General features: G+C 32.7%; 1 long non-coding RNA gene across 1 annotated transcript; it reads right to left on the bottom strand.

The window, feature by feature from the left end:
• Window positions 1–365: 365 nt before the first annotated feature.
• LOC123720836 lies at window positions 366–1,758 on the bottom strand. The gene is made up of 2 exons (XR_006756095.1): window positions 1,623–1,758; window positions 366–588 (listed from the first exon to the last, which is right to left on the bottom strand). It is a non-coding gene; the product is annotated as an uncharacterized LOC123720836 (long non-coding RNA).
• Between the last annotated feature and the right edge of the window lie 9,938 nt (window positions 1,759–11,696).

Genomic DNA, 11,696 nt, shown 5'->3' with positions numbered 1-11,696 from the left:
AGTTGGATGCACTAATATATCCGTATAATATATACGAGTGTCTTAATTATACTTTCGTTTTGTACTTACGAGAATTATTATACGGCAATAAAAAATTCTTAGAATTTAGTAATTTGTTCTGCTTTCTGGCAGATTTAGGCGAATTTTTTTACGAATCAGGTCCAATTTCATATGTAAACATGTTTTCATTAGTAACAAACGTATATTCCTAAAAATAAATTTATTTGAATAAAATGTGGGTATTCAATTTTTCATACAATACAAGAAACATTTGAAAACCGCCTTAACATTCGCCTTTGTTCATAAATTTATAGTAATTTTACTTATCTAAAGTTCTCATATCACTTCTTGTCAAATAGCATTAATATTTATTTATTGATTTATTTTTGACTAAAAATATCGCTTAGCATTTCGAAAGAGGTATGCATTTCCCAGTTTTCAGGTTTCTGACATTCGGGGTGTTACAGAAGCACTGAGGTCGGCCACACGCAGCTGGTCCCTTGAGGTTATGGACTGTAGGGTTGTCACAATCTGGTTCCGCTCTTTCTGGGCAATACAGGACGGAATGTTCGCCTGGAGGACATTTTGCTGCAACAACAAAGAATATTATAGAAAGCTAAAAACATCTAAATGAGCAGTGTTGGGCTAGATGCTTCAGGGTGCGCTTAACATGCTCGAACGGTGAAGGAAAACATCGTGAGGAAACCGGCTTGCCTTACAGCCATAGAGTCAACGGTGTCAGGCATAGGAGGCTGATCACCTACTTGCTTATTAGATTGATAATCATGAAACTGATACATAAATCTGAGGCCCTGACGTAAAAAGGTTGTAGTTCCACTGATTTTTTTTTAAACATCAAAGTCTTAAAATACGTACAAGGTCCTTCAAACCGCTGACACAAATTATACACTATATTTATTTTCGCATTTACATCTTCAAAAGTCACGTACGAGCGATTAGGACAAATGGTTTCAGTGTTGTCGCACAAAAATATTTATAAAGTGTTATTTTAATTTAATTCAAGCTCACATGTTAAAATGAGGATAAACCAATACTTATGTTAGTATGTTATTGTAAGGATAATAATATATTAGGTGGGCTGAAAAGTTCGTATTCGCCACTCATATAAAATAAATATGATTTTTGGTAACCCTAATTTTTACAAGACACGTGTACAAATTTGACAAATGTCGTACTATTAGTTTATGAGATATAATATTTTAAATGAAGTAACTTTTGCTTGCCTAACGACGAATTCTAAGTAAATTGTATTATAGGGTTTCTCTGTAATATCAATTTACAAATACATAAGTATTATAACTTTTAACTATTTCAGTTGACATATCAAATAAACTTCTTTACGTACCTATAAAGTATATAGATTATTTTTTTAAATTATTATTGCGTAAACATAAATAAACTAAGAGTACCAAATAACTACTAAGGGATTTAAGGTGCCTGTACGGTATAGTCCTTACCTTAAACCCCATTATACAAATTCCTTACAAAACCAAATAGAAAACATAACCACATATAGGTTTAATAATTAAAAATAAATAAATACTCTGATAATAATAACAATAGCAAACTACAAAATTTTATTAAGACTATTTTCACAGTACCTGTAGGAAACCCCTGTCCATCAATGCACGTAGCAACAGCCAAACACATAGCAATCAAACACAACTTCATTTTAAATTAATTTCGTTTGCAATGTAATAATTTCTGAATAAACATTCTTATATACTGAGAGCGTCGTAAAAGGGGAATCACTCGTTTAGAATAATAATTATCACTGACGACCACGACAAAATCGTAAAGTTACTTTGAATGAGTTTTCCTTATGTTAACCGTTAAAAAAAAACTATGTGTAACATTGATAATATTATAGTATTATAATAGTTTGGACTTTTATCCACACGTGTAAAATTAAGTAATTTTCGAAGTTTGTCCAGATAATTTTCGAAAGCTAAAATACATCTGACGTCATAAAAACTTAGGACGCAATCCAAGTTTCATCAAAATCAGCTCAGTAGTTTTGATATTCAAGCATTTCTGAAGGAGAAATTATAAATTAATTTTGATAGTAAATTAATTGTATAAATGTTTTATTTGCTAATTATCTTACAATAGTAATATAAATTATGTTGCTTGTTATCCTAAAATCATTAATAAAAGGCACATAAATGTGATGTTGTATTGGTCAAACAAAACAAAGACTAGGTAACTCTAGGAGAGTAAATGTACTATAAATTATTTTGGCTTGTAAATTATTATATACTTTGCATATAAGAGATTTCATGAGCAGTGTTGGCCTAGTGGCTTTAGCGTGCGACCCTCATCCCTGAGGTCGTAGGTTCGATCCCCCTCTGTGCACCAATGGACTTTCATTCTATGTGCGCATATAACTGTCGCTCGAACGATGGAGGAAAACATAGTGAGGAAACCGGTTTGCCTTAGACCCAAAGTGTTGGCGGCGCGCGTCAGGCACAAAAGCTGATTACCTACTTGCCTATAACATTAACAAATGATACAGAAATCTGAGGCCCAGACCTAAAGAGGTTGTAGCGCCATTTTTTTGTAAATGCAAAAGGGCGTGGATAAGATTCTTTTTGTATTTCCATGCACTGTCGTAAGAATGATGTTATGAATCATGCCGTGTGATCACGTCATAAATGATATGTGATGCGTTGTGAATCCCCCCTATCCCGCGATAGTAAATCCACGTTTGGCTGAACACTTCCTTATACTTAAGTCCATAAAAATCATTATATCATATTTACTATTTCTATTGCTTTACATTAAAATACAATACGGAAAATATTTTAAAAAGTATTAGCGAACATATATAAATAAATAACCGTGAGGTTGGCTTATATTTTTTTTAATAAAACAGATGGCAATTGGGAGGATGGACACACTCGAATTGTTGCCAGAGGACTAGCGAGTGCGTTGCCAGTCTTTTAAGAATTGGCACGCTAAGGACCTTAAGTTAGTGTAGGTTTTACATTTTTTTAAAGTTGTTTTATATATAGTTGCTACGTATAATCTTAAGATTACATAACATTTATAGAAATTACCTTATTATTATTAAACACTACAACAATTTATGAGTTTAATTTTTTAAATATTGTTATTAGTTATAAAAGTTTAAGTTAGATTTATTTTAGTGGTCTAGTTTTTGTATTACCCCTTTTAGTGTATTTTTACATTTCCCTTTGTCTTGAGCAACATTGATCCAGATTTTCCCTGCTTATTGTTTAACGTTGTATGTCCATCTTTTCGTTTTCGTTTTCGTTTCGTCCTATGCATCTATTTCCAGTAGGTCCAGTCCATTTTGTTATTAGAAGTGTCCATCTTTCATTGCGCGATCTATTATTACCAGTAAACATTAAACACCACCAACAAAAAACGCAATTTGTACACCCTCCGTAATACAAAGATAGAGAATTTTATAAAACGCAGGGAACAAAAGAATTCTGCTTTATCTTTATATTTAGGGCACTCGTAAAGTCAAAGCCACCTTTGTCCTCCAAATCTGATGCTCAAATCTTGAGTCATTCAGAATATTTTTTATCTGCTTCATTTGTTAAATTGGCGGGAATGCATTGTTTTCTATTTTGGCCGTGTTTTTAAGGAGATTTTAGCTTGATTGGTCTATTTGAATATTTTTGTTATAAAAAAAATAGTTTTTGTGCATCAAGAAGGTTGTATTTATTACAATACTTAACAGTATACATAAAAAATATTGCGTATGTAAGAATGTGTCCAAGAGATGGTTATGACACAGACTACATACTTGGTATTTTTTCTACAGTTTGAAAATTTTAAGAGTACTTAGGCCGTATTCAAGAAGTCTTTCAGGTCAAAGATTACCTGAGACTAGATTTGAAACCAAATAAGCTCTCAAATAGCTACTTTATTCCAGAATGAATTTTAAGCGTCGCTACGCTGAAAATAGTTTTAAGTGAATTTTGATAAATGGTCAATAAGATTTTGCTTTAGTCTGTGCACAGTTAACATTCCATTACGTTGTAAATATAAAAAGAAATGATTTTTTAAATTTATTAAACAGATTAAAAACATAATTACTCAATTTAAATTTATAAAAAGTATTTAATAAAATTTTAAGCATTTAAACAAGGTACATACCTTACAAAAAATATTACTAATAAACTATGCGAAACGGAACAAAAAGTCTTATGATTGTCCATTGGCACAGGCTGCACTCAATAATAACTTAGTTCGAGTTCCTAAACATTTATATTTATTTATAATATTAATATTATATTTATAAAACAAATGTTTAGGAATTAAAATAAAAGAAATATTTGAATTTAAAAGACAAATTACTTTTAACTCCTATAGAATAAAATTTTGTTCGAGTTCCATCTTCTTTTATAAATATTTTATTTATTTGTTAATTTATTTTGTCTATCAGTAATGAAAATTAATTATTATTATTATGTACTTTATTAAATTAGAAGATATTTGTGAAAGTATCAATTGAATAAAAAATAGTGTTAAACAATCTTCACATCTTTGTGAAATCAAACAAATTCAATATTATTATTATTATAGCCTCTTTATTTCCATAATTGATAATATATTTTAAACAAGTATATTATATGATTAATTATTACATTATCTGTGCATGCATTAAAAATAGTAATATTAATTATCTTTAAATTTTAATTCAATATTAACACAAGTCATGTATCAAGATAAATTTATAAAAAATGTTTACAATTTGTCAATGAGGAGACACACTCATCTTATGTTATACATACACCCATAGACACCAGAAGATTTCAGCATCACCCTTTACATTAAGTTGGCTACCTTAACCTACTTGAAGATCGTAAAAGAGGAGCTTCTTAATCTGCCATTAAAAATAATTAAACGACGAAACTGTACACCTGTTAAAAACCAATGGCGCTACAAGCTGACTGGATGACAAATTTCTGTATCAGTTTCGTGGTCATTTTTTTTAAGTGGCCTTCTGTGCCTAACACACGGCGTCGATTACAATATTTTCCTCTAGAAGGGTTGATTGCCTACAAAAACCGTAAAACCATTGATGCACGGGGATCGACCTCATGGATGAAAGTTGCTTTCTTAAAGGATTATTCCAACACTATTCTTTACACAGTTTGTAAATAAATATACTAAGAAATTCATTTAATAAAACGATCCAGCAATAATGCTCGTAATATTACTGGGCAAGCTAGAGCTCATAAGTTTCAGTTGAGTTTATCCCAATTACTGAGAACTTCTTGCAATTTCAATACAAAGTGACTCAAGAGCCCACAAAGGAATATTACTGTTTATTTCAAAGTTGAGAACTAAATGAATCGGCTCTTTCTTGAAAAATATTTCACTAAGAAACGGCTTTAAAGATTTATATTCGCATTTAAAACTACGGTGTATTTAATTTTTATAATAATGCTATTGATATACACAAAAACATAATTGTTGTAACAGTATATTATTACCTGATAGAAAAAACACATGAGTATGTTGTGATAAGCTTTCTTTGTATGGGATTAAAATAATATGAAAAAATAAAAACAAACTTTTTTATGTCTGGATTCCTGTATCTTTTTTATGGTCATTTGTCAATCTAGTAGGAAAGTAGATGAGGTGCCTGACACACGTCGTGGACATTTTGGGTCGAAGAATAGTTCGAACGAATTAAATTTGCACTTCTTTGCATTTCTTTGTAGAAAGCCCATTGGTGCACAGCCGGGGACCACACCTACGACCTCAAGGACGAGAGCCACTAGGCTAGGCTATTAACTTTAATAAAGCTTTGTTATTTTATATATGACAAACCACAGTGAAACCGCATTGGCTTAGACATGATTAGTATGAAGTTTGAATTAAATTTTTAACTTTTCAAAACTTATCGGGTTAGTCGAAAACTTAATAAAACACCGTTCCGTCAAGTCGACGTGAAAGGAATCGCTTAGTTTGAAAAGGTCGACAAATAGTGTAGGGTTATCGACAGTTTGGTGCCAACAAAGGATGCAATTTGTCAAATCAAACACCACTAACTATATGTACGGAATTTTATTATGAACGTTCACGTTTCAAAAACGCTACATATGAGCGCAGCGATGGGACGCTGTACAGTGCATGTGCAAGTCAAGCGTATATATAATTATAACGCATATATTTATAGTACAAAGTTGGTGACACGGGGTACGTACTGGGTACGGTTGTGACAATTTCGATTTGAGCCCAAATAATTTTGTTAATTTACTTTTTAGCTGCAAGAAAAGTAATTTAAATCTTAATTTGTACTTTTGTCTACGTCTTTCGAAGAGTGGTTATCTATCCTTTATAAATCAATTGATATAGTGTGGTTAATGTCATCTAATCTTATTTGTTTTATAATTCATTTTATTTGTCAAAAGCTATAATAATATTGTCTTAATTTGTTAGAATGAGAACCGTTTCGCAGTGAAGGCGTCCTTCAAAAGGGACCAAAACGAAGGGCTTTGACAATATAAGTAATAAATATGTCCTAAGTGCCTATATATGTCACGTTTGTTATAGTTTTTGACGTCCGTATGGTTTTATTGAGAAAAATTGGTATTTTCTCTTCCCCTATCTAAAGTTGACAAAGAATTTGAGTGTTTGCCGTTTGAAATAAACATGGGATTTACTACATTATTTACTAATCTCTATATTTAGAAGTTCCTTCCTGAAAATGAAGCAATTTAGTGAAAATAGCACTTTAATCGTGTTTATACAGTGCGGAAAGTTATATTTGTTTATATCAGCTTCACAAGTCTTATTTGATAGACTTCAACTGCCTTCTACCCTTAACCCCGCTCTTTCAAATGAACTTCACTAGCTTATATACAAAACTTAAACATTATATGTTAACATTGTATAATATAATTAATTATCCAGTGGCACTACAACATTGCCTCAAATTTATCAATTTTTTCGATGAGTTTATAAAGTCAAAGTAAAAGTCAAAAATCCTTGATTCATATAGGTAACACATGAACGTCACAAAAAAAAGAAATATACATTAATTGCTTCTAATTTTACAATTACTGCGAGTTCTCAAATCAAGGGCGTAGAACGGAAAAGAAGAACTGGCAATAAACTCTCCGCCACTCTTTTCAATCGCCAAGCATTGTGCGGATTTTTATAATTGTTCGATCTAAATGTATCTTGCAAATAAATTATTTATTTATATATTATTATTCGGGTGGCATTGATACATCGCGTAAGGCATAGCACCAATGGTATTCTGAATGTGTTGATTACATAGATCACACATAACCATATGTTATATCCATGCCCCACTATCGTTTAGTTTTATTTCCTTACCAATACTAATATGTCATTTAAGACTGAATTATGTATGTATGGAATATGTAGTGTATGTATTAGCAAGCTGCACTAGATAACAAAGTATATAAGAGGGTGAGAACCTAACAACCCTATGGATCCCGAAGCCCAATAGATGTACTCTAACACATAAGTAGTGAATATATAAATAAGTACGGGATATATGCACCAAGAGACCTGAGCTAACAGACGGAGCCCTGTGGGTAGGATCAATGGTGCAAGGTCACAACGATATTTATGTGCATGAGGAGTCTTCGCCACTTTAAAGGGAAGCAACAAATAAATATAAATTATTATAATTATTAAATTACGCTTGCTTCTACTAATAGAATCCATGCTGCTGTCTCTCTAAGCCTAAAATAGCAACATAAATCACTATCTGAAAAAGCACAAAGACTCATAAAAGCTCTGCTGGTAATGTTTATTACAAAAAGTTCACTTCACTGTCGGGCTATAGAATTTATATTTAAAGTTTGATAACTAATACTGAATATTAGATTAATATAATAGTGATACATTGCAGAAAATGTAACGTCATAACGCACAACAAGAATTTAATATGAACTTTACAAGATAAGGTTCGCTTGTTTTAACTAAGTACACAACAACAATGTTACTTTAAATGGATATGCTACAGACTTAGTAAGAAAAGTTACAAAAATACTACCTTGCAAATATCGGATCAGCAAAACATCGAATTTCCGTCGCGACTCAGTACTTTCGAACACACATTTGACATATTTGAGTCAAACTATGCTATGATGCGCAGACGGGCTAGGGAAAAGGAGTTTATGCGTCCAAAAGAAGCACCTCCCGGGTTTCCGAATCAGGGAGAATTGGCCGATGCCAACGGCCCTTAATGTGAACATCATTAGTGGCTATAGAGGACCGTGAATAGCTGATCGCGTGGCGGGACAAGGCTACCCTGTCATCGTGTCCTGCCTGGGGTGATTGCTGGTGGGGTTTTAGTGGCTACACACAGCACCACACCTTTCACCACGTGACAACCGTGCCGCAGGAATGCGTAAAGCATTTCGCCACGAAAAAAAAACTATGCTATGTCCCGACTGCATAGTCCTACCCTCAAGTACAAAGAAAGACTATTTATCTACTTATTAGCACCGTTTTTTTTAATATGTTAAACATATCAGATCCATACCTGGATCTCTCTTGGTTAATGCGACAATTTTAATGTGTTGATAGTTTATAGTAGATTGCGCTAGATTGCTATCCAAGTCATCAATCCCGGGAAAAGTAAAGTTTTGCACTCTATCAATTAAACGAATGAAGATTGTCGTAGAGTAATCAATAAGCTGCTAGCGTAGTACAAAACTGAAACAGCTTAAAAACTACCCAAGGAATACTCCTCCGTCCGTAGGAGATTCGGATTTAAGAAAGATGTATGTAGTGTATTAATAATTAATATTGTTCATTCTTATTATTAACGTTTTATAAATTAATACAAAATTGTTGCATACAATTCTCAATATGAGTATTAGTTGTGTTAGTATATGTTTTTTAAAGTTAGATTTAATTTTTAGTGGTTTAGTTTTTGTATAGCTCCCTTTAGAGTAAAAACCTCCTCCATATTTTGCCATTTCCCATTGTCTTGAGCAATATTGATCTAGTTCTTCCCCGCTAGTTGTTTTACGTCATCTGTCCATCTTCTTTTGTCGTCTTATACATCTTTTTCCAACTCTTTCTGAAACTATGGACATAAATATAAAGTAATCTATGTAAATATTTGTAAATAAATCAAATAAAATTCTTTCTCTATTGAGATCGGCCATGTACAGTTTTATCGCATAACAGATTACTGTTAAATTAATATCCGACACCTCAGCTGTTGCCCTTTTGTACTTGGGATTTGAACCCAAGACGTTATGACCAAAAAGGTTGTACTATAGGCCTTTTTGTGCATGCACCTATAACACAGATAGCTAAACATAACGTTTCAATAAAACCTTTGCAAACAAAAAATACGTTGCGCGAATAAAATTCAAAAATAGAATCAACGAATCACAGCTCCCGCGTAATGTAATCAATCATGGCGGGTTTGAAAATGGCGCCATCTGCTCGCTTCAGACGCGTTCAGTATAAAAATGCAGATAAAATTCGTCTAGTTTTGAAGTGATGCCATTTCATCTTTAATGCGCTAACATTCGATTTATATATGGTATTTTACAACAATACAAATATGTTTTACGTATTTTCAAATAAAGGATTTTCATAAATATTCATCTAAGAATGTCCTTTGACTACTATAACAACATTATTTGGGAAAATGTAATAATATTAACTTGGTATCAATGATAATACTAAACAAGTTATAATTTTTTTAATATAATAAATCAGTGGCGCTAAAACCTTTATAGATCTGGGCCTCAGATTTCTGCCTCAGTTTCATGAGCATTTACCAATCTAAAAGGCAAGTAGGTGATCAGCTTCCTGTGCCTATCAACCTTTTGGAACTTAGCCAGTTTCCTCACGATGTTTTCCTTCACCGTTCGAGCGTAAGTTAAATGCGCACATAGAGTCCATTGGTGATCAGCCGGGGCTTGAACCTACGACATCAGGGATGAGAGTCGCACACTCAAGCCATTTGGCAAACACTGCTATACTATGTATATAATAATTAAAAGAAAACTTGTGTACACAAATTATGTAATACAAAATCGTCACATTTCCGATTTCCAGGAAAAACATGAAAGCAATAATTTTATACTTGCAATATTAATCAGCGTACGTAATTAAAATGTTAATTTTAATAAAAATGAGGCGGTTTTAATCACGGAACACGCAATGCTAACTCAACACAGCTAATTGGTTGACAACACATTCGTACGTTATTACACATTTATTTATAATTAAAAGCGTCGCTTTATGAATATTAAACATTTGGTTAACTTTAACCGATGTTTACTTGGAATTACACGTAAATTTTGAATATTCTACTTTCACGATATTGTTTTACTTTGCCTTGTTTTAATAAATTAAACATCCAAATTGGCAGACAAGATGGCGGATATTTGTGTGGTATTTCTTAAAAAAAGGATTGCTTTGATAATACAATTATTTCATTTTACCTTATTACTACTAAGTTTATAACAGAATTTCATTAATTGTAATAGAATTATTATCTGTCATTATACTGTCATTACTATCATTATTATATATTTTTGTTATTAATGGCTTCGAATCTCATAGAATCAAAGTGGTAGGGACAAGAAAAAGATGGCGCGTAACCGAAAATGTGACGGTAAATTTTTACCAACGCCGATAGAGAAGTTTCACTTCAAAATATAATTAGGTCTGGGCCTCAGATTTGTGTAAATGTTTCATGATAATTAGTCAATCTAATAGTCAAGTAGGTGGTCAGCCTTCTGTGCCTGTAACACACGCCGTCGACTATTTGGGTATGAGGCAAGCCGGTTTACTCACGATAATTTCGTTCACTGTTTAAGTGAATGTGAAACCGTCCAGTCCATTGGAGCACGGCCGGGGATCGAACCCACGACATCACAAATGAGAGTCGAACGCAGAAGCCACTAGGCTGACAGTGCTCTTATCTAAACTATTCTAGGGTTATAATTAAACTATTCAGTTTCTTGTTGGTATTGACAAAAAAGTTTTTTTATTGTTTCAGTAATAGTAAGATTCGAAAGCTCGAAGAAGACTCCTATGACATATAGGAAAACTTAATCTGTATCGCTATTGGAAGATTGATAGCACAATTTACTAGGCCTGTCCAAAATGCCTTAGCATTCGCTATTTGATATATTTTTGATGATAGGAAAACAAATATATAATCTTATTTTCGCTTCTATATTTCCAAAAGATAGTGCCAACGTAAAATGGCAAGTTGAAATAATTGACGGCGGCCTCGGCGATCGCATTATGCAAAACAAAAATCGAACTCTTTTCACCGATACTCGGGATTTGCATAATGCCGTCCACGATTTTCACATTGCTCCATAGATTTTGCATATTAATTCAACATCCGGTATCCATTATGCAAACAATATTCAATTAGATGCGCGCATTTTGATGTTACCTATTATGAGATTCGCTATTAAGCTTTGATAATGTAATAATATTAACTTGGTATCAATGATAATACTAAACAAGTTATAATTTTTTTAATATAATAAATCAGTGGCGCTAAAACCTTTATAGATCTGGGCCTCAGATTTCTGCCTCAGTTTCATGAGCATTTACCAATCTAAAAGGCAAGTAGGTGATCAGCTTCCTGTGCCTATCAACCTTTTGGAACTTAGCCAGTTTCCTCACGATGTTTTCCTTCACCGTTCGAGCGTAAGTTAAAT

The sequence above is a fragment of the Pieris brassicae genome, chromosome 2 (genome assembly GCF_905147105.1).
Source record: "Pieris brassicae chromosome 2, ilPieBrab1.1, whole genome shotgun sequence".
Taxonomy (NCBI): domain Eukaryota; kingdom Metazoa; phylum Arthropoda; class Insecta; order Lepidoptera; family Pieridae; genus Pieris; species Pieris brassicae.
Note: the sequence above shows the minus strand (reverse complement) of the source record. Positions and strands in the feature narration are given on the sequence as shown.